Below are 20,369 nucleotides of genomic sequence, written 5' to 3' on the forward strand. Positions count from 1 at the left end.
AAGGGTTGAAGCAGACCTAAAGGACGTCCTCTACGGTTTCTACACTGAGCACATACTGAGCATGTGTTTACATAATTGTCAACATCCCGTCTCATTGAAGGCCACCAACACCAGCGTCTTAGTAAGGCCAGAGTTCACTTCTGAACAGGGTGTGCATTGATGAGGGCCTCATGGGACCATTCTAGTGCTAGCTTACGTGAGTCACTCGTGGGCAAAACTAACCTATATTGAACGAAAGGTGTCGGATAATGAGCGCGAGTTTTTAACTAACAGTCAAGGCTGCACTCCTACGCTATGCGCATTACCCAACATCCATAAAAACGCAACTAGTCCACCCGGCAGACCAATCGTTTCGGGTTGTGGCACCGTACTAGAACCCCTTTGCAAATTCATCAACACTTTTCTCAAACCTTTGAGCTCACAAACAAGTACCTATCTAAGAGATACTATACATACAATTCAAATCTTTGAAAATTCAAGCTTTGACCCCACTAAACAAATCCTAGTGACTATGGATATAACCACTCTTTACACCAGCATTCCCCAAGCACAAGAACTTGACTGTATGCGGGAATACCTGATGGAATCTGATCCCCAACAGAGGGTACCGATCAATTTCATTATGGAACTGATGGAATCGACAATCTGTAAGAATTACTTTGAGTTCAATGGCACCTTCTTTCTTCAAACTAAGGGTACAGCGATGGGAGCTGCCTTCTCGCTTAGTTTGGCCATTTTATTTAGGGCCAAATTTGAGACGGAACACATCCTTTGTGCAGCCAATCCTTTCTTCAAACGCATTACAAACTGGAGGCGTTATATTGATGACATTATTTTTATTTGGGAAGGACTGGAAGAAGAACTACAAACCTTCCTGGTATGGCTGAATCAGATTGACAACAATATTCAATTTACTCTTGAATATTCTAAACAGCTGACTGTCTTTCTAGATCTTGAAATTTAATACGATGAAGGCAAACTTAAATTTTGTCTTCATCGTAAAGAGAGCACCAGAAACACACCACTGCATTACACCAGCGACCACCCTCGCCAACTTAGGAATAAGCTCCCATATGGGCAATATTTGCGCATTAGGAGAAATTGTACAGACATACAGGACTTTTACAAGAAGGCAGATGAGTTGGACACTAGATTGAAAGAAAGAGGGTATCCCAAGAAGCTTATCAATCGGTCACGGAAGCAAGCACGCTTTACTGACTGAGACTCTCTGTTGACCACTAAGATCCAGACATGTGATGACAGCAAAATGACCTGTGTGCTGACTCATGGCTCTAAAACATTTCAAATAAAGAAAATCATTCTGAAACATTGGGACATTGTCATATTAGACTTGCTTGAGGAACCTCTTCCTCGCTTCGCTTTTAAAAGAGCATCAAACATTCGTGACAGATTAGTACATTTGAGCTTTCGGAAACATTCAGCCAAAACAGGACTTGAGATCAGCAAAAATACATTATCCCTGCGGTACTTGTATCACGTGCACCTACACCAAGAAGATGAAAGATTTCAAAATTGGAGAGAGGACATGGGTCCTTCCTCATCTTACCAACTGCAAAACTAAACAAGTCATTTACTGCATTGAATGCCCCTGCGGATTGAGATATGTGGGGCAAACTAGTAGAGCAGTACACATCAGAATATCGGAACATCGTTCCCGCATCAGGTGCAAAACGATCACGGCACCATTGGTGAACTATTATACAGCATTAAAACACTCTCCTAATGAAATATTATGGTGGGTACTAGATGTAGTAAAGGGCTCTATCAATACATCAAAAAGTTTACTGGAGAAAGAAGCACGTTGGATTTTTCGCATGGAAACACACACGCGAGGGTTAAATGAAGAATTTCTTCCACCGCTGTAATTACATATAAACACACACATATACATCCATACTCAGATATATATGTGATAGTTTCATCCACATCTTCGTGGATTCATGCCAGTGACAGCTCTACCAGCCTCATAATGTCACCACATATCTGTATTCAACCAAGGTTTTACCCTTATCAACTTGGATGTCTCCTTTTATTTGATCCAGCATTTTTATCCACCCAATTAACTCTTGAAAAAAATCATTTACTGTGCCTAAGATGTTTTCACAGCATTATCTTTCCTCTGCACATCCATTCCGGCCAGTTCTATAGGCCATACGCCGTCTCAACTTGTTAGCATGCATTTTGAGATCATAATGCTCTTTGGCGAGCATGCAAGGTCAGTTCCAAAGGGGTGGATGTGGCGCTACCTTCCAATCACATACAGGATCGTGACTTTACCAACAAACCCCTACGAATAGCAATTTGACTATCCCGTAACCATACATTTTTTAATTTAAAATTATCTCCCATAGCCTGCAACGTTGCGGTGCGGCCTTGAATCAGTCTACTTTTCTGTTTTGTTCTTTTGCAAATTGTAATGCTGCGTTTCAGTCGCATGGCAGAAGTCAGCTGGATCTGTGTCGATTACGAAAGTGACACACTAGCCTCTGCTTCCTTGTTCGAGAGAGAGGTGTGCCAAACCTGACCAATCATGAATTGCACGTCATCTAATTGGAAAAGCGTAAGCGGCACACCGACCACGGGCATCACGATCGTTAGAGGGGTGTGCCGCATCTGACCAATCATCATTTGCCACATCAGCGTACAGGGAATACATTGCACGGCGATTCTGCTGAGCAAGTTTCCTCAACAGCCAGCCTCCTCGTGACTGCACGGCTTAACTTTCCGCCTCTATTCAGAACGGTATGGGTGAGTACCTACCGTCCTTTTGCTTTGTCTCCTGCAAGCGGCTCTCATGTTGCACACAATCAAGATTAGGCTACCTACAGCAATTAGCCTACCATGCTTTGGTCTTTACTGAAAGGTATGTTGCGGGTGAAGTATGGTGTCCTGATACGTCTTGACACCTCAGCCACTTTGCTAAATTAAGCGTGGCAATCCGGTAAGCTCTTTGTAGCCCCCGCCCTTTTTTCTGATTGTCTATAATTTCGGCCATATACAGCCATGTTTCTCTAGCCTTAACAATGAGCAACGCACTTTTTGTGACTTTTCAATGTAAGCTTCCGACGCTGATTCAGCCATCTTGTTTCAACTTCTTTTCAGGTGTCTGTCTAGTTTGCTTGCTACACCACATACGACAATTGAAACCTCTACAATCATTTTTTTTAACAGGTTCCTGTGTCTAAATAATGCTCGGAACCCCACCAGTAATACATTACCACAACATGCTTTCTACACGTTTAAGCATTTATCCAATCCAGCTGACCTAGCAGCGAATTCAAAACCACATTTCGACAAGTAAGCATTATTACATTGTCGTCTGTATTTATTTATTTATTTTCCATATTTTGTATAACTGAGTGATTAATACCAGACCCTTTGCCCTCTAGACTGAATATTGTCCAGCAACTTCTGGCACTCGATGGCTCCTTCAGCTACACACATTTTCCGCTTTGCCTGGAGAAAGAAACAGATGTAAATGTCCGGTGTGATGCGAAATTGATTTCCCCAGATGATAGCTGTCAACAGTCCATGAACGAGGCCAACGGACACCAAACTGCTGTCACCCTGAATGAGGACTGGAGGTAGATGTGGGTGTGCCTGCAACAGGGACAACAGTAGACGGTGTGACGGAGTACATGACACTAAATTATCGGGACAGAGACCGGGCCCTTCAAAAATCAAGAGAGAAGGGCTCCCTAACATATCGGGGAGCATCAATTCGCCTCTTCACAAACTTCTCGGACAAGGTGAAGTCATCCAGGAAGACTTTTATAGATGTGAAGAAAAGGCTTTGAAACATGGACATTAAATACGCAACGTTATTCCCCACCAAACTGATAGTAGAACATGATAGTCAAGTGTTGTTCTTTCACACTCCGCAGAATACAGACAATTTTTGGAACTACTACCCAACGCAGCACGTCGCTGAAGGAACCATGACAATGGAGTAGTCCCCCAATAACACAGGAAATATTGGAAGGTGATGGCGAATGGTAGAATGACTACATAAGTGAGGGGCAGTCAGAGTTGTGTATGCTAAAGTGGGCTCTGAGTGAAACTGGGCCGTAGCGTACCCTCATGCTATAGCATAGGTTTGTTGGAGAAGAGCGGTGAGTGGTGGGGAACTGGCAGGTTGGGGTTGCTTGTGGGGAGAGGGGGTGGGATCAGTAAATGGGGAAGCTGGCAGGGTTGGGTAGCTGGCGGAGGCGGAGGGGGGCCATTACAGGGGTTAAAGTTAAAGACGCACAGGAAAGCCAAGAATCTTTTTCCTTAGTTGAACATGGGAGTGTTACAGCGCCACAAACTATGCTAAAGAAACAATATGTGGTTGCGAGGATGATAGGGGTACTAAATGCCTGGCCACTAAGCAACATTAGATGGAATATAAGGGGCCTGAACTGCCCGTCCAAGTGTTGCAAGGTATTATTGTACATGCAAAGATATCATGAAGAAGTGGCATTTTTACAAGAGATGCATCTGCTACCAGGTGGGTAATCGAGATTTGGACGAAGCTGGGGATATCATTGTTACTTTTCATCCTACTCCTCATACTCTCGCGGAGTGGGTATCCTTATACGCAGCTCCTTTGGGTTCTGCTTGACCACCATGGTTAAGGATCACTAGGAAAGAGGCCTGATAGTGCAAGGAACCATACAGGATTGATTATATACATTAGTTAACTATTACGGTCCCAACCAGGAATCATTAAAGGCCCTAGGATGGATTGGTTGCCAACTAGAGGTGCTACCAGGTGTGGAAATTATCTGGGCCAGGGATTGTAATGCACTCATGGAGCCTGAACGAGATCAGACTTGGAGGTTCATCGCTCAGCACCAAAGGTGACATGTATGTTGCAAGACATGTGTTGTGCCTGGGAGGTCCATGATGTTTGGAGAATCTGGAATCAAGAGAAATCAGAATACACGTTAAACTCCTCGGCCCATAACTCAGTGTCCCGAGTAGACTATTTCCTGGTTTCCCATACATTAGTAGGTAAGGTGTCTGAGGTTTCCATCCTGGTGAACACACTCTCAGATCATGCCCCGGTACTGCTCACCATCGAATTAGTGGGTCAAGAAAAGGGGAGGACTCCTTGGGTGTTTAAAAGTGAGTGACTGACAGATGAGGTGTCTCGAGAGGGTTAACAAAGGCTATAGGTACCTTTTTCGAAATTAATATAGCAACGGTGGAGTCATGTGCAACCTTGTGGGAGTGTTTTAACTGCATAATCAGAGGGGAATGTATCTCCAAGAAAGCCGGGGTGCTCAAACAAATTTTCAACCAACTTAAAAACACAGAAACCCTCATACACAGACTGCAGTCTGGACACGCACACCAACACTAATAGGACAAGTGGAGATTAAGAAATAGTTACAGTCGTTTAACGCATTGGCACATAGAGAGGTGAAGTTTCTCCAGGGGAAACCCATGGTGCGACAATATGGGGAGGGACAACATCCGGGGAGAGTACTGGCAAATGCTGCGATATCAGAAGGTTTCTAGAATTGGGTTTTATCAATAAGGGACACACAAGGAGTGCAAAGATTCACAGATATAGAGATAGTTCATGAATTTTGCAAATTGTATGGTCAACTATACTCATCCCAAATACAGGTCTCCCAACAAGCGGTAAATGATTATCTGGGTCAGGTGGTTTTATATTGGTGCACGGATGAGGAAAGGGAGTATTTGGGCTGTCCTGTGTCATTGGAGGAGATACTGATGGCTATTAAGTCTCTCCCGTCAGGGAAATCCCCAAGTCCGAATAGATATACAGTCGAGATTTACAAACACTATGCCGGGAAACTGGCTTCCCATATATTGCAGGTGTACCACCAAAGTCTGAAGGATGGTTGGCTACCAGATTCCTTGAGGGAAGCAATGGTAGTGGTGTTGCTCAAACCAGACAAAACGGCAGACGACTCCTCCTCCTATTGCCCTATATCTCTTATCAACCTGGATAACAAGATTTTAGCCAAACTGCTGGCATCCAGACTGGCCTGGCTTATGCAAAGGGTAGTAAAGGCAAATCTATCTGGGTTTATTGCAGGACGCTCCACTTCTTATGGGCTACGCAGGATTTTCACGCTGATATCAGCGGTGCCGCAAAGCAACTCAACTGTGGCCGCACATTTAGATGCCACAACAATCATTTCACTCAGTAGAATGGTCTTTCCTGTTCACAGTAATATGGAGGATGGGGATGGGGGAACAGTTTATCTTGCTAGTCTCAATACTGTACACACTACCCGATGCCAAGATCATGGTGAATGATCTATGCACTCCAAACATAGATTTGGGAAGAGGTAACCGGCAGGGATGCCCCTGTCACTGCTGCTATTTGCACCAGCGATTAAACCATTAGCGAAAATGGTCAGGGAACGCCAGTTGCACAGGGGGGGTAAATTATGTCAACACAGAGTAGTTGTCTCTCTATATGCGGATGATGTGGTACTCTTTGTCACTGACCCCAAATGAAATCTTGATCCAATTATACGTGACGTATTGACGTTTGGAGACTTCTCCGGCCTAAGAATGAACGCCACAAAATTGTTCTTTTTCTGCTAATGAACAGTACTGAACGCTATGCAGATAGATGGGGGTTCCAATGGCATGGGGACTACATCTGGAACTTAGGGATAAATATTGCTCGAACCCTGACTGTCTTATATAAGTAAAACTATCAGAGAGTAATAGAACAGGCAAAAAACAGCTGTGACGAGGTGGAGGAATTTGCCTCTTAATGTCTACGGGAGAATCTCCTTAGTTAAAATGAGGTTGCTACCTTGGTTTATATATGTGTTCCTCAGCGTTCTGCTGGCACTACCTGGGGAATACTTCCGGGACCTGAGGTCCACGATACTGAGATTCATTTGGGCGGGGAAACAAGCCAGAATAGCGTGGAAAAATGTGTCGAGCCATTGAATGATGGGGGGCTGGCGCTGCCTGATTTTGAAACTTATTATGTCGTGGTTCAAGCAGGGTTCCTCCTCTACTGGTTTGTGGCAAGGTAGACAGACGACATTTAGAGGTGGATAGAGCATTCTCAACACCATTCCTCTTACGATCAATTATCCTGGCGGCACCTGATAGAACCTCCACGGCAAATAATATGGTGGAACTGACCAGCAGAGTGTGGACCCGAAATGAGCACAAACCCAAAGGGGAGGTCATCTACTCTCTGGACCTGCCGGTCATTTATATACCTGGAATACCGCTAACCAGTGAAACAAGCAATGGCACTTTTATGAGGCGAGTGAAAGTAACTTGCTTTTGAGCTCTGTTCCCAAATGGTCAATTCATCACACTAGAGGAAATGTGGAACAGGGGGGAACTTACATCTTTGGATGTGTTTTTATATTTCAGGTTGAGGAACTCAATAAAACAGATATTCTCGACCTTCCTAGGAGAACCTGAGGTGGCTTCAATACTTAATAAAATGCTTCATGGTGATCATAATAAGAGAGTGGTCTCTGTCATGTATGGCATGTGTCTTAAAACTAAGTTGAAAGCAGGCTCCTCCTCCCGAGAAAAATGGGAAATCTAACTGGGTTGTGAAATATCAGAGGAGACGTGGAGTTACTGCTGTGCAAACAAGGAAAGTGGCTCTCAATGCCAAATTTAAATTGACTCACTTTAAATACTTAAACCAATTCTATTACACACCAGCCTTACTGCACAGGTTCCTCCCAGACACCCCACAGAGTTGTGTAAGGTGCAGCAGTAAGACATCTGATTTTCTGCACCTGGCATGTGGATGCCCGAAGATCTTGAACTTTTGGGAGGGGGTCTTTGAGACACATAGTGAAATAATGGGAGAAAGATTGGACCCAAACCCGATAACTGAAATATTGAGTTATACCAAATCTATCCCCAGAGGCATGAGGAAACTAATAGGGTTGCTTTTACTCCTGGCCAAAAGGAGGGCGGCGATGGTGTGGGGGGGACCCAATGTCCAAGATTAGGTCAGTGGCATGCTGACGCCTTGTATTGTAATCACATGGAGACAAAATATGGCAGACTATTATACCACCAAACTACCCCAGAGACATTTGGGGTCCATATATTCACTACCTGATAGCCCAATCACAAAATGAAGGAGAAAGCCCAGATCCTGACCACTGGTAGTCCAGAAACTGATAATATCATGCAGAATGTCGACTCTTGTGATATGTATGACAATTGGTTGCAGAAAAGGTATCACGATGCCCCTGCATTATGCTCATCTGAAACAAATTACAATGAGCAATGAACTCTATGACCGGAGAGCTTAGACAAATTGGACTAGGATTAGTGTATCTCAATTTACTGTGCTCTCATGTTTTTTTTTCTTTTTTCCTTGTAATGTTAGCAGATTAGAGCTGGTTATGTTGAAAAATGCTAATAAAAAGATTTAAAAAAAATATAATAATAATTGAATCAAATAGCACTAAATGGAAAGGCAAAATGGACAAAATCATGGTCTCCTCACATGCGGTGCAAGACCAGAAAACCAGAAAACAAGGCCTATTCATAGGTATCGCATGAAGATAACAATGTACCTTAACTCTTTTGAAAAGACCATGATGACGGGGCCAACAACTGGCCAATTATGAACCTCCCGTTTATTGGCAAAATCTTGGAAAAAGTAATTGTTCACAACTACTCACCAGAATTGAAGAACTACAGCACCTCCATGACTATCAGTCAGGGTTCTCCCCCAATTGTAGAATTGAGACAGCCTCCATCCATATGGTATATGGGGCCCCTCCAAATCATGGATATGGGTGACACATTCCTCCTCGTCATCCTTGACCTCACAACTGCATTTGACACCATCGACCACTTCATCCTCCTCACCCACAGGATGGGATTTTCTGGCACTGTGCTGAATTGGTTTACCTCTTAGCTCTTGGGCAGACACCAGTCCATCCAGATGAACATGTTGTGTTCCAACTGACTCCCAGTCTCCTGAGGAATCCCCCAAAGCTCCTTCCTCTTACCAATTATTTTGAACCTTTACATGGAGCCTCTCTGCACACTCCTTAAGGATTCAAGTATAGCCATATCTCAATACGGGCTTGATGCTCAGTAGTACATGAGAGTAAAAATCCCACAGACATCAGTCACCACAGTGATTACTTAGCCATCATTCAGTCCTGGATACCTCAAACTTAACCCATTCAAGACCGGATTTGCCCTCGTTGGTCCCCCACTAAACATCAAATTGACCAACCGTGGCTCAATGATATTCACCTAGAAGGATTAGAACTCTCTGATGCAGCAAAATCCTTAAACTTCAACATTGACAGCAGCCTGTTCTTTCAGAAATACATAGCCATGAAGGCCCAAATCTTAGGTCTCCAAATCTCCACCTTTTGCTAAATCAAACCCTTCATTCCGATGCAGGACATCCGCACTGTAGTATAAGCACTTGTTGTCTCCCTCATTGATGGGGTAAATACCCAGCACATCGTATTACAGGTGTGCAGAAATCTGACCAAATCACCCCCGTCCTGCACAAAATACATGGGCTTCCTCTCCAGGCTAGGATACTGTTCAAGACTACATGTGTCATCTACAAAGCAGTCACGAGTAGCACACCAGCGGACCTGGTGGCTAAGCTCAGCATATCTGGTGGCACACGGTCCTCACGCAGTAAATCGCCAAACCGTCTCGAATCACAACTTGCCCACAAAGAGAGGACCCTCAAACAAACCATCACTTGTCACACAACCACCCTTTGGAACCTGTTTTGGTTTCAGCTCGGAATGCTCCCACAATGGTCAGATTTCTCACATTTCTCAAAACATGGGTTTATCAACAAGACCTGATGAAGGATTAATCCCAAATGATGTACAGACCGATGCACAGACCGTAACTCACACTACTGTGTGTCTGTTAAAAGATGCCAGCTCAAACGGTGGCTTCCCACAGCCTGTACAGCGCTCAGCTGCTCTGGAGCTAGGTCTGTGCTTTAAAAAATAAAATAAACTAAATGGGCCTCATTTTGAGGACAGTGGCAATTTTATGTGTAGGAGTAAATGTTCTATATATACTCCATGCAGTACCTTCTATGTACCCCATGCCGTAAATATCGTATGCGAGGGCCCATTCATAATTAGGTGCTATTTTAAAAATAGGAGGGAATCAAGATAGCAAATGATATTACATTACCCCCATGATCATAATGAGTGCTTATGTAGGAACCCTTCGTTAGTTTCCACTTATTTATGCCGTCTTATGTAGAGTGTCATATCACGGGCAGCCACTTCACAGTAGGGCGCATACGAAATCAAACTGGAGAAGGAAACCTTCTTTTACATGTTTATAGAAACAACTGGCCTATTTGTTCTTTTTTTCAATGTAAGAATGATTAATTTCCATCTGGAGAGCAAGAGCAGTTAGTGCTAATGTGCAATGGTCTGCTCCATATCAGGGTTCTTTGACCTTACCTCGTCTGCTTTTAGTCAGGGTGTCTGATCTCAAATGGTGAGTGTGTGCACATAGACAGGCGGTTTCCTGAAAATCTTATGGTGGCCTCCCCAGTGAGAGTGCATTATGGGTAAGGAGAGGTACATTTAAACTGATTAATTGCTGAACAGGCAGCCATTGAAAGGTTCCCAGGGATTCAGGGAAGTAGTTATGTGGCCCGACCTTTACAATGGAAACATGATAGCGTTGTTATTATTATAAAATATCGCAACCCTCCTTGTGCCTTACCCTGAATTGCACTGCAAAGCATTGCATTGCAAAAGGATTGCAAAGGACACGGCTTAAGAGAAATAATGCAAATCACAAATCCATCTTAAATTAATAGACTAAAAAGGTAATATGTAAGTCTTTGCCAGCTTAGTTATCAGAAAATGAAGGAATGATTTAGAGACAGAAAAGCGAGAATACATGCTTTCTAGTACTACTCTGGATCCTAGAACCAAGGGAGAGGACAGCCAAAAGATACCTACAAGGGAGGGGATGCAGGATTCTGCAGCAGAACCTCTTCACATTGCAGTCCCTACAAATTAATCACTCCACAGACCAGCACTCCTGATCCCTGAGACAGGGCCATTTGGCTCTACTGATGTAGTGAAAGGTGTACAGTTGTGTTTCTTGGGTCTAGTTAAAGGTGTACTGTTGTATTGCTTTGTGTACTGTTTTGTTGCTTTGATCTGATTAAAGGTGTACTATATTGTTGCTTTGACATAGTTAACAGGGTACAACTATATGATATGATATGATATGACATGATATGTTATTTATAAAACGCTTAATACCCAGAGGTTTCTAAGCACGGACCCGGGGATCGAACCTGCCCCTGAGCTATCCTCCCAAGACTATTGTTGTTTTGGTCTGGTTAAAGGTGTTCTATGGTGCTGCTTTGGCCTAGTTTGTGGAGTACTATTGTGTTGCTCTGGCCTAGATAACAGTGTACTGGATTGTTGCTTTGGCCTGGTAAAGGGTGTACGATGGGTTGCTTTCTTCTATTTAAATGTGGACTATGGTGTTGCTTGGTTTTAGTAAAAGAAGTAGTATGGGGTTGCTTTAGTTTAAGGTATACTATTGTGTTGATATGGTCTAGTTAAAGATGTACTGTGTTGTTGTTTTTCTATCATTAAATGTGTACTGTATCATTGCTTCAATATCATTAAAGGTGCACTAGAGTGGTAGTTTGGTTTAGTTAAAGGTGTAATATGCTGTTGCTTTGCTCTAGTTAGTGGTGTACCATGGTGCTTCTTTTGTTTAGTTAAATGTGTAGTATGGTGTTGCTTTGGTCTAGTTCGTGGTCTACAATGGAGTTTATTTAGTCTCATTAAATGTGCACCATAGTGTTGCTTTGTTCTAGTTAGTGGTGTACTATGGTTTTGCTTTGGTTTAGTTAAAGGTGTAGTATGGTGTTGCTTTGCTCCAGTCAGTGGTGTAGTATGGTGTTGCTTTGGTCTTATTAACTGCGCACAAAGGTGTTGCTTTGCTCCAGTTAGTGGTGTACTATAGTGTTGCTTTGGTTTAGTTAAATGTGGTTTGGTCTAGTTAGCAGTGTACCTTAGGGCCTCATTCCGAGTATGGCAGTAGGGGGTTAATGGCACCGGTAAGGATGCTGGTGCCGTTAACCCCCTACCGCCATATTCCGAGGTCCCTGGTCTAAACAGCCGTTCTTAGCGGGACCCGTTAAGGGACCAGGGAGCAAATAACGGGCCCGCTATTAGCCCCCATAGGGCTCAATGGGAAGGGGGAAAGCGGCAATAGCGGTACTGTAATTTATGGTACCGTTATTGACCCCGGTATCCCTTTGCGGGTCCCGTCCTTAACGCCTGCTAAAACCAGGCGTTAAGGGAAGGACCCGCAAAGGGACCTTGGAATAGGCCGCAAAGGGATTACCGGCACCGGTGTCCTTACCGGTGCCCAGTATACCTTTGCGCCTGGGTCGTAATGACCCCCATTAAGTACTGACTACTGTGCTTTGGAGAATTCAGGTTGAAATGGAGTCAATGCAGTTAGAGGCAACTCATTCAGAATACAATTCTTTGGTTTACGTGTGGGGGGCTTTGAGATCATTTGAACACATCTGGAATATCGGATTGTACTGATTTAGCATATCTGTAAGTGGTTACATCTATAAGCAATATTGGGAGGGCCAGTGATGAATCTGTTAAGGTTAATCAGTCACATCAGCATTTTCAGTAATTTCCAATTCCATTGAATCTCTTCATTTGTATAGTCCACAAGACTTCAATCCATAGCAACAAAATAACCTTTGCGTAAATAAAAAACAGACTAGTGATTATTATATGGACACTGGCGTGCTTTTTCTGCTTTAAAAAAATGCAATTTAGCCTGACAAAGGAGCCTTCTCAGTGACTTCTGTGGGTAGCTATTTTACAGTTAGGACCACATTACATGTTTGGCGGTATTAGAAGTAGTGGTAATACAACCAAACTAAATGACCACAAATGGTGATGTAATTCACTGCATGATTGGTTTTGGTTACTCCCCATATTGGAGGACGTCATTGGGGAGCGGGGGAATTATCACATGCAGTAATACCGCTTTCGTTGTTGCTGCCATTATGGGTTCGATAATCACTAGTCAGGAAAAGTGGTGTAAAAGACAATGGGCCTGATTCACAGACTGCTTTTCAATGGGATTGTGCCACTATAAAAGCCACTATAAAATGCTTTTGTGAATCAGGCTCAGTATTGGAAACCTGCCTCTTTTGGAATTATCACCATACTCATAATGTGATCCTTAGGATCCCCAACTACCTGTCTTCTTTTCAAAACACAATCTTATTGTTACGAATGGACTTCTTTCCCACCGGAGTACAAGGATGAGTAGAGGCTAAAGTGACCTACTCAGCCCTCACACTTCTAAAAACCAAGAGCCAACACAATCATAAAGGTAAAACAGGCACAGTTAAGAGACAAATCTTCTTCACCTGTTTATGGTAATGTGGGCCAAGGTAAGGCTGTACTGTCAGGATGGGTGATAATGTGGTTCAGTAAAACCGAAACATTGAAGTATAACAGTCCAAAATAAAGGACTGTCCAATAAAGGTCCTATACAAATATAAATAGTTCAATTGAGCACATCATATGCAATGATAACTCAACAGAAAAGACTACAAACCCCACCCTTGAAGAAAGATGACTGACTATGCAAGACAGTAAGATGCAGCACTGAGTACTGGGAGAGGGGGAGAAAAGCCAATAAAACACTAATGTTCAAAAGGGATATGCTCTTCGTTTGCATAAAGGGATTTGTTTGATCTAGACGTCGAACCACACTTCCTGGTGCTGTTGAGGGATTCAAAGAATGGGAGAGTTCAAAAGGTAGCACTGGAGGGCCCTGGTGGTTCGAATGTGTCAAAAGGTTTTTAAAACATGGCTCTAAGCAGTTCAACATCGCAACGTTAGGATCCTAGCTGTCCTGGCTCTCAGGGTGCTGTGAGTCACAATCCAGGGGCTCAGGGACAAGATGAGTCATTTCCACATGTTCGCCAACACGGGGCAGGCTGGCACACAACTGTGGACATAATAATTATGAGAAATGCCATCCACCATACCATAACTCAGGTATGGCTTATATTTAAAGATGTATCTGCCACCAGGACAATACACTAATTATCATAGGATTTTGGTACATAGTTAAATGCAGCCCTTTTGCTACAGGGAATTGGCTCTCATTGCAGCTGTCAAACAGGCACTGCATCTGCTGTGTGACACTGCTAGAGCATGCTGTGCAGTGCAGGTTACTGATGCAGCAGGGCACAGATACACATGTCTGTTTGGCACCGAGCTTCTGAAAGGGGAATCTGAACAGTAGATTTACATTTCAGGGATGGAATTAACCACATCATGTTATATTTATTAATACAAATTGTACCAGGGCTTCTACCCCCTTGCCCGATGGCAATTCCTCAGACTAATGCAATGGGTCCTGTTACAAACTATCAATGCAAAGTTGACTGCTAAAACTCTGTACTTCAGTGATACAATGTAACTAAAGATGACTGAGTGCACTATTAGCACATTTAATGCTATTTTGCAATGGTATTATGCACCTCTTCCCATCTTTCTTTCTTTCACTCTGTTTTCTTTTGCTCTTGCTCTCTCTCTCTCTTTGTCTCGCATGGTACTTATTGAGTATATTTAGAGGAAAGAGGGCGATTAGTTAAGAACCTCGAGGGTCAGTTCCCTGTATGGCACACTTTAAATCGCTCTGAAATGGCAGTTCACCTGAGATGCAAGACGGGTGATGCTGAATTGCAGTTTCCATCAAGATATGGCATAAAAGTGATATTGTGGCCAAAGGAAAAGTAAGGTATTACTTTTGATAAGCTCAAATGATATATATGATATGATATGTTATTTATAAAGCGCCTGTACACAAGTGGTCATTGTGCATCCTTTTTTAATAGACTCAAAATCAAGTGTCTTGGTCACATGTATCTCCAGAACGTCATACTCGGAGGTGATATGCTATATTACAAATCAGGAACAGGTCACGTGGGTTTCCATATCAGATACCTCAATGTTGTAAAATAGCTTGTGACGTAGGAGAAAAGTAGAAATGTTAGCAAATTTAGAAAATGATATGTACAACATAATAAGTGAGGTTTTGCTACGGATGTATGCATAATTTTAGGCGTTTTATGAGGCTCTGGAGGTTATATTTCATGAAGCCTAAGACTTAACGAAATTCCTGAAAAGGGTAACACCACGGCACCCATGTTGGATGTTTTCAAATCACAAGGGAATGTCAAGAACACGTATACACGTAGGTGGCAGTTGAGTCTGCTGAGTCTAGTTTCAACGGACACATGCTAATTTATAAAGAGCTTCAGACAGGATTAAAGACAAAACTAAAACAAGACAGTGGTAGCTCTTTTAAAAGAAGTGGTTGACCGAATGGGTGTGTTGTTCACGTGTGCAATTCATGTATACATGCACCTGGTGGATTGCGCTCAGCACAGGACATGCTATACAATTAGCACAACAACATAATCGAGCAGCTTTATCTACCAAGGTTTTCCTTAATTTTGACTCCTTAAATAATACGCCAAATGTATGTCTCTTGCTGCTGGAGCACACAGGATGTGGAGGCAGAGCTGGCAGAGCCATGGGTAAGACCAGCCTTTTGGAACCCCATGTTTTGGTGGGCTTAGCTCAGGCAAGCCACAGTCATAGAGAGGCTGGGGGATGACTAGTGGCATCAGGACAGAGGGGTGTATTGTTAGCTGACAACTCCACACCTCTGCGCAGTGCCAGGTGATGGGAGCACCGCAGGAACCAAATAAAGTGCCTGCAATACTCTGCTAATGTGTATGTAACAGGGACCCCGAGGCCCGTGTTGCAGCCTAACTCCGCGTGTTTCATAGGATTTGATTCTGTGGTTTCTCTCCTTCCGATCACATGACATTTACAATATTATAAGTCTCCAGCTGATGCCCCAACTGTCTCCAGGGCAGGACAGGCTCCAGCTGATGCCCCAACTGTCCATTCACTTTGACAACAGTGTCATCATTTGGGGGACAACCTTGCCTCTTTTTACTTATCCTTTGTGATTGAGTAGCAGAGGAGTAATCGGGAGTGGACATTATCACTGGGTTTGGCTAGATCTGGCATTTGGGACAGTCCAATCAGCATTTGGAAAACTGACTTCTTCTGTGAGCTGGAACTTTATAGCCTTTCCATCTTACAAATAAAATTCATGAACTAAATTTGCCAAACCTGTAATTTATTTATCTGTCAAGCAATACCCATTTCATTGCTCATTATTCAATTATTCCACTGCTCCATATTTGCCCTTTCTTTGAAATCTTGATGGCTGTCCGTATTAATGTGCCGTGCATGGATTCATTTATTGAAGAGGCATCCTTCTGTGCTTGTCCTTATTAACATACCATGCATGGATTAATTTATTGAGGAGGCATCCTTCTATGCTTGTCCTTATTAATTTGACGTGCATGGATTCATTTATTGAAGAGGCATCCTTCTATGCTTGTCCTTATTAACATGCCGTGCATGGATCAATTTATTGAGGTGTGTTATGGTGATGTCTTAGCATAGTCTTCTATTATTGTGCTGAGTGGAACTCTGGTGAGAGATGCTATGACATGATGCTATGGCATGTAAGTTCTGGAGCATTGCTTATAGAATGTTATTGCTTGACTAATCAGTCAGTTGATGTTACACTGTGGAGATGGTTGGGGGTCTCTACTACCCAGTCTTCCTTGTAAGCAATAAACCATCTCTCTAACTCTTGTTCCGTGGTTCTTTGCCTCTAAATATGGCGACGAGGATGCGATTGCTGTAGTACTGTCTATCAAAGGAGCGACGACTGCAGCAGATATTATTTGAGGATTTGAGACCCCCAACCGCGAGGCCTGCTGAGGAGAAGCTGCCCCACTCCTCGCACCCCCCGTATGAGAAGAGATGCTCCTGCACTCATCTGAGTCCACCAGGAGGTATTCGGAGTGTAGATTCGGGCTGGCACCTCCCTTTTCTGTCGGTGGCCTGGCGAGATCCACAGATCGCCCTGAATCTCGTTTGTTGCAGCGTCCCCACACGTAATCCGCGTGTGAGTGTGGTGAGTGCCAGTTCTTCTGCTTGATCGGAGTCATTTTTGGGAAGAAGGTGTGCGGCGAGCACGATGGAAGGACACCGTTGTTGAGTCCGTAAGGAGTCACGTGCCTGTCACGTGTGCGGAAGGAAGGTCAGGAAGCGAATCACATCGTTTGTATCCGCTCAGGGCCACTTGTGGAAGGCGGCAACGTGGGATAGCCGTCGTGTATCAAAATATTGCTATCCAAACGAATTCTGGACTTGCCTATGGAGTTATAACTGAGGTGAGCATCAAGTAAGGAGTCTTCTTTGCTCTGTGGATTTGTGCGTGCCATTCGGAAGTTTTGCAGACAGCATGACTTTGTCTAGAATTCCGGGACCCCAAATGTTCCTACCTTCTCCTGGCCCTCCAAGAATCAAATGGGGGCCCTGGAAGAGAGTCTTCCTACATTATGTCAAGGCCACCTGTGGCAATGGTATGTCAGTAGAAAGGAAGGTATCTATGCTCATTTTGAAACCTTGCCTAATTTGAGTGAATTGGATGTTGAAGAAGGTATGAATGAATTTGATGCAGCATTGGCAAAACTAGACAAACATTTCGAGGCAAAAATAAGTACTGTGTTAGAACGCTATCATTTCGGTATGAGAACGCAGCATGAGGGTGAGACGGTGGAAGAATACATTACTGCCCTGAGACATTTATCGTTAAACTGCAAATTTGGTGAAAGCTTAGATGAACATATTAGAGATCAATTCATGCTGCACTGTTCTAATGAGAAGATTCGGGAAGAAGTGTGGCTAAAAGATAACCCTTGCCTTGATGAAGTTGTCGCTATTGCAAAAAGAATTTAACATACTTTGCTATGTGTGGCGAAGTTAGCCACAAAAGAATCCAAAGTTGTTCAACAGGTTGAAGTTCTAAAAGTGGGAGACAAAAAGAGGGATGCTGTCAAAGACCAAAGAAAATAGAAACGTAAAACGTCCAAACGTGGTGACTTGTACCAAGGGAAGGGTGGAAATGCAGCACAGACAGCAAATAAGTTTACCCAAAGAGAAAATATTCCAGGGGGAAAAAGGAGAGAGGAACGACTGTGTTTTCGAGTGGGAGTGCCCGTCACCTATCTACCTCTCTGATCTGTCCTGCGAGAAGGGCGAACTGCAACATTTGTAAAAGATGGGGACATTTTGAGAATTGCTGTGCTAATTACAATATGGCGCTGGTAGGAGCATTATCTTTGTTGAGGAGGCTGATGATCCATCGTCAGAGGATTGTGAGGGTTCAGAAAACGAAATTGTTACTGTGAACATGGTTAAATATTCTGAAGTTGATGAGTGTGATCACCCTTCTGCCTGGATTGAAGTGAATGGATGTCAGGTCAAAATGCTTGCAGACTCTTTCTCTAAAATCACTTTGATGTCTAAGGCTGTTTTTGAAAATGTTCTGGGTGGTAGGATGGATGATTTAAGCCGGTCGGACAAGACGCCTTGGGGCTATAATGGGGGGAAAATCGATGTATTAGGATGTTGTTTAGCAACATTCAAATTTAAGGATAGAGTTACTTATGGCAAATTGCATATCACCAAGAAGGGTGAGACATTGTTAGGATGGAAGGAGCAAAGGGGATTATGTATAAAGCTAGATCCCAATAGCAAGGAACGGGTATTAAATGTGGAGAAAGTGTTGGTGAGTAGCGGTTTGGATGACAGTTCCATGGGTTTAATTGCCAAATATCCTGATGTTTTCAACAAGGGTGTCGGTTGCCTCAAAGGGATGGTCCATAAAATAGTCTTGAAGGATGGTTGCACGCCCGTGGTGGCAAAACTCAGACCGTTGCCGGTGTCAATGCGTAATGCTGTGAGAATGGAGTTGGAGGAAGTGGAGAAAGCTGGCATTATTGAACCAGCTAAGGCTGTTGAATGGATTTCTCCTGTCGTTGTGGTTAAAAAGCCTGGTGGGGATTTGAGAGTATGTATTGACTTGAGAGAATTGAACCGTTGTGTGGTTGCCGAACGTCATCCACTTCCCAACATGGGGGAACTTTTAAGCAGAATAGGTAATGCCAAATACTTTGCCAAGTTAGATATGGCCAGTGCATATCATCAAATTAACTTAGATGCTGAGTCATGAAAGCTGACAGCCTTTATTACATATGAAGGTATCTATCAGTTTAGGCGCATGCCATTCGGTTTAATATCGGCTTCTTCTGTTTTCCAAAAAGTCATGGATGGATTATTCAGGGGTGTCACTAATGTCTGGTGTTTCCAAGATGACGTGTTAATTTGTGGGAGAACTGAAGAGGAATTGAGAAGGAAAGTGGAGATGGTTTTAGAAATTTTCAGAGTGCGCGGTATTTGCGAAGTGAGAAATGTGTTTTTTCCACTCAGGTGGTGGAGTATTGAGGGCATGAAATATCTGAGGAAGGTCTAAAGCCGAAGATAGAGCTGGTAGATGGAATAAAGAGAATGGGGTCTCCAAAGAATAAGGCAGAACTTCGATCATTCTTGGGGACAATAGAATTTTACCATCGTTTCATAGAAAATTATGCTGACAGTGTTACCGCACTGAGGGCATTATTGAGAAAAGGGGTAGAATTTGTTTGGGATAGAGAGTGCGAAAGAGAATTTAATGAGATTAAGTCCAACATCGACATTGCCAAACCCCTAGCCATGTACGATACTAGAAAAAAGACAATATTGTCAGTGGATGCGAGTGAAACCGGCATTGGAGTGGTGATGTCGCAAGTGGGAATTGATGGAGCAGAATCGGTAGTGTTGCATGCTTCCCGAATGTTGAGGGGTCCCGAACTAAACTACTCTGTTTTAGAAAAAGAGGCATTGGCGTGTCATTGGGGGATTGAAAAACTAAAAAACTTTGTGTGGGGTCAGGATTTTGTATTGCGAACAGATCATAAGCCGTTGAAAGCCATTTTTGAAAGTAAAGGTCTGGACAAAGTTTCTAGAAGAGTTGTTTGTTGGGTGACCAGATTACAATGCCACAAGTTCAGTATTGAGGTCGTGGCAGGTAAAAACAATGTGCAGGCAGATCATGCATCGAGAATAAGAGTGGAAGATGAGGATAATGGAAGGCCATCTGCAGAATTCGAGAATATGGTGTTTGCCACCGTGGAAGGTGTAATTCACAAAGAAGAGTGGGGTAGAGCATTGACATCAGATGAAATGTGGAGGCGCATAATAAATTTCATTAGAGATGGGTGGCCCGAGAAGAGGTTACTATCCGGTGAAGAAAGGGCTTTGTGGGAGGTGAGATTCGAACTGTCGGTGAAGGATGGTTTGATATATCGGTGG

The 20,369-nt window shown here is 43.3% G+C and overlaps 1 protein-coding gene and 1 long non-coding RNA gene across 6 annotated transcripts in view; one reads left to right on the forward strand and one right to left on the reverse strand.

Annotated features, from left to right (window-relative positions):
- VEPH1 (ventricular zone expressed PH domain containing 1) overlaps positions 1-20,369 on the reverse strand; it is a 2,478,904-nt gene that overhangs the window by 1,862,381 nt on the left and 596,154 nt on the right. The window lies entirely within an intron of this gene.
- On the forward strand, positions 2,697-4,154 carry LOC138491745 (uncharacterized). Its single transcript, XR_011276079.1, has 3 exons — positions 2,697-2,769; positions 3,193-3,318; positions 3,411-4,154. It is a non-coding gene; the product is annotated as an uncharacterized lncRNA (long non-coding RNA).

The sequence above is a fragment of the Ambystoma mexicanum genome, chromosome 10 (genome assembly GCF_040938575.1).
Source record: "Ambystoma mexicanum isolate Mex_15411 chromosome 10, UKY_AmexF1_1, whole genome shotgun sequence".
Lineage (NCBI taxonomy): Eukaryota > Metazoa > Chordata > Amphibia > Caudata > Ambystomatidae > Ambystoma > Ambystoma mexicanum.